Genomic DNA, 4236 nt, shown 5'->3' on the forward strand with positions numbered 1-4236 from the left:
CACGATCGCCCCCGTCAACGATCCAACGAAGCTGAAGCACGTTCACCGCAGCATGCTGAAAGGAGTGGTGGGCCCCCTGGCCCCCGACACCCCCCCGGGGTCGGGCCGACCAGGCGAACCTACCCCTGTCGACTCAGGGTAGCTATCGAGCGAAGAAGATATCCTTCTTGGGGAGCAGGTGGGCGATGCTGACTTGGGTGTCCCAGCAGAGCCCCATGCACCCCAGGGTGGCACCTCAGGAGGAAACGAAGGGCAGCGTAGGACTTCGCAGGCTTCCCCCGGCAGTTCGGCCGTTCAGCCACCCGGTCGTGGCACTAGCAGCAGCGAGGTGCCCCCACGCCGGACTTTCCGGTCTAACGCGGGACAACACTCTAATCCCCATCGGCTGCCTGGTGGGGCGACTTCAAACTCTTGATGGAATTTTGGATCTGGGAGTGGGGGGGGAGGCGTACCTGCATCGTCGGGCCGACGATTCAACATGTGGGGGGTAGATTGTAATGGAGCGCTGCTCTTTTAAGGGAGGTCTGACGCTGCGGCACACGTCACCACGCCGCTCGTAGAGGCTTATGGGAAGTCTCTTCATAAACACTGCCAGTGGCTAGTATTCGGTAAGCCTGCAAAGTTCTCCTTTGCGCGTTTCATCGCCACCGGCGAATGCTGTGGTTGCTTCTCCCCTCGCCGTCGAGAGGAGTGCGGTGTCCAGTTCAGATCTAGGAGATGTGGACCATTTCTTGTCCTCGTGAGTATGTGGACCATTTCTTGTCGCTGTTTATGTGCTAGCCAGCAGCTAGTGGCTAACTTCGCGTCTGCTGTTCTATAGGTTGTGATTCCAACTTGGCGTCTCTTACTTGGCTAGAGTGATCTCTTGCTTCTCCACTGGCAAGGACTTCGGTGGACAATACCAACGGTTACCTTGCGCATTTCCCGTCTCCTGCACGCCGGTATGTATTATAGTGGGTTAGCTTGTGCCTTTACCCAGCCCTGACTGTTTGTTTTCGTACCATGGTTGCTAACGACGGCCATTATTATGGTTTCAGCGTGTGGTCGCTACCGGCGCCTCGGCCGTGTACCTCTGTATTGGCACTCCGACTGTGAGAATCGCGCATCGGTGCACCCTCATCTCCGGGTAAGGTAACCTCTCGGCAGCAGAATCGTGTCATAGTGGGTGTCCTGCTAGCTTGGCTAACGCTCTCCTCCTCCCTCGCAGGTTGTATCCGTGTGGCCGTGGTCAGACACACCACGCGTTTAGGTGCACGAGCGGCGACTTTTAGCCCCGGTTGTGTGGTGCCTCTGGAAGCCGGGAACCCGTATCTCGGCTGCTGCTCCGGCCTCGGGAAATTGGACATTCGTGTGTGTGTGTGTGTGCGTTGGCGCGCTTAGTTCAGTGTGTGTGTGTGTGTGTGTGGGCGCTCGGCTCGGTGTGAGCCGGCGTGTGAGCCATTCCACAGTGTGTGTGCGTGTGTGTACGTTGGTGCGTGTGAGTGTGTGTGGGGATACCTAGGGGACTGCACTGAGCTGAGCCTCTGGGGTTGGTTTACCTCATGTTTTGGTTTTCGTTTTCTTTCGTTTGCTGTGCCTAATTTCCTTTTTTTTCATTATTTCATTCAATTATCTAATTTCTTATTTAACTGCATGTGTTAATTGGATTTTGATTTATTTTGCATGGTTTGCTATGATTTCTTGTTGTTTCTGTTTGCCGTGAATTATTTCTGTTTGTTGTGAACTATTTCTTTACTTTTTCTTTTGTTAATCCTGAGGTGTGCCATTCGCCCTACTGTGTTAGCCGTGCCAGCCCCTAGTGGCAAAGCCTGACAACCTGAGTGTAAGTTCTAAGGCCTTGGGCCTACCAGGTGTGTTGTTTATTGTGAATTAAGGAACATACTTTGGGGCAGGTGTTTACAGATCCGCGGGTGTGGTGGCAGCACACCCACCCCTGCACTTTACTGTTAACGTGAACATACTTTGGGGCAAGTGTTTATCTATCTGCGGGTGATTGCGACAGCACACCCACCCCACTGCACTTTGTGAATTGTGAGTACCTTTTTATATTTTATTACAAAGAGTGAAAATATATTTTTATAACGCAAAGAATAATAAAGATTTGAATTATTAATTGTCACCACTGTCTCTGCCTCCATTGTGCACGAACTTGTGTTTGCCTGGTAATCTATTGTGCGGGTACATTGTGTGTTGGTCCGGGGTATCTGTAACTACCCCTAATTCATTTCCTCCGGGGGCTCCACCCCCGGGGGTGGCGTAGTCGAACTACTTCCTGTAACGGTCTCGCCCACTACACTAAGTTAACCTCAAAAATGGTATGGACATGTCCCCACCATCCAACATATTCCTCGTTCACCTCCTCACTCCAGAAAACAAATCCTACCACTGCTCTCCATCTAAAAGGTCTTGAAGCATATTTCCTTCTATCCTCTCTTCCTCGATTAAAATCTGTTCACTGCCCTCCAACTCAACATCACATCTATCGTTGTCACAGCGTGTCTGCTAACATATCCTTTTTTGCCGGCGTCAAATGGCTAAACAAACGCACGAGTGCAGAACAGCGAGTATGGCTGATTGTTTGACGTTATTGTCGATGAATCAAACAACATTTTTTGGTCACATAGACCTCGTGTGTTTTTGAACAAATGATTGTGCATTGCATGTTGCATCCATCTTGAAAGTAATGACAAATCGACAATGTTGCGTTATGCAACAACCGGTGTTAGGGGCAATGTTGTGAAATGCAACAACCGGCGCTAGGGACAATGTTGCGCCATGCAGCATCCAACGCCAATGGGTTAAGACATGATGGGTGTATGTGTTTCCCATAGTGGGATGTGGGAACCGAGATGAGTGACGTAAGCAGAATTGATGACTCAATCAAGAATCAAGGGAAATGAAACTCTCAAAACTCTCTTGACATTTTAAAGCCTTTTAGTCATAACGCTGCCATTGGCCAACAGCAGACGACAGTACAGGAAGTGAGAGAAGAGCGAGAGTCGTGTGCATGCCAGCCACACATACATAATGATTCATGGGACTCTTCCCCTCTTCTCAAGCAGCAGTTACGGGCCTAAGCGGACGGAATAATCAGGGGATGACCCCTCTATTCCACTCCATTCCATACTATTCTATTCCACTCCATTCCATACTATTCAGCTTTGGCTGATCCCCCCAAATAAAAGTACAATGTAGGTGGTGTGTGTGTGTGTGTGTGTGTGTGTGTGTGTGTGTGTGTGTGTGTGTGTGTGTGTGTGTGTGTGTGTGTGTGTGTTAGGGATGGCACAAACCGCACCGAAAACCGAAACCGTACAATTCACACACATACCGAACCGAACCGTGCAATCCATCGCAAACCGCAATTCATGTACTGCCCAGAAAAATATGTAAAACAGAGATTCTAGGAGTATCTTATCCAGTCTCTCTGATTAAAACATTAGTGTATAAGACCAAATCAGAGGATGGCACAATTAAAATCATACCATTTTCACATTATAAGCCTATACAAACCATTTGTAGGATCAGAGGTCGCGTTAACTGACAAATGCCCGTCATTGACGGATTTTTTTGAAGGATGACGGAAAATTCTGAAGTCTGTCCGTCATTTTGACGGATCAATATTCAGGGTGATGATAAATAAATCACAAGTTTAAGTAGACCTACGCCTCTATCGAGTAGAGCAAATATGCATTTCAATTAGGTATAGTTATCAGCGCAGATAATTTCATGCTACTGTCGTTTTGTCTTTCTCCCTCTCTCCCTGCTTGTCATACCATGCGCCGCAGCTGGGCTGTGCGGCTGGCCGCAGCAGAGCGCGCGACTCTGCGCTTGCTCAAAATAATGAATTAAAATAACTAAGACGTTGCCACCATAGCCTACACGTGTGACTTCGACTTTAAGATTCAGAACTATGTGTAGACCTAGGCCTACTACATTTACCAACTATCTGATTTTCTGCCAATGACGAAGTTGTCCCTCTATCGCCCTTCATAGAAGCATTGTTTCATAACTCCTCGCTTGAAACATAAACAAATATACGAATAGCATTTGCTAGCCAGAACCTTCACTCAAAGGCAACGCAGGTCTAAAACGGCTTCAGGACATTAACTAATAAAAACGACGGATATTCAAGAGCCTAAATATTACCAGGCAACGCAACTTACAACTTGGCAAACGTTGCCAGAAACGGCTAACCTTCTCTCATTTCGATAGCTGGTTCACCCATTATAGGCGATA

General features: G+C 48.4%; 1 long non-coding RNA gene across 1 annotated transcript; it reads left to right on the forward strand.

The window, feature by feature from the left end:
* Positions 1 to 523: 523 nt before the first annotated feature.
* LOC134440832 (uncharacterized) lies at positions 524 to 2119 on the forward strand. Its single transcript, XR_010033037.1, has 2 exons — positions 524 to 941; positions 1038 to 2119. It is a non-coding gene; the product is annotated as an uncharacterized LOC134440832 (long non-coding RNA).
* The last annotated feature ends 2117 nt before the right edge of the window (positions 2120 to 4236 follow it).

This window comes from Engraulis encrasicolus, chromosome 24 (genome assembly GCF_034702125.1).
Source record: "Engraulis encrasicolus isolate BLACKSEA-1 chromosome 24, IST_EnEncr_1.0, whole genome shotgun sequence".
NCBI lineage: Eukaryota > Metazoa > Chordata > Actinopteri > Clupeiformes > Engraulidae > Engraulis > Engraulis encrasicolus.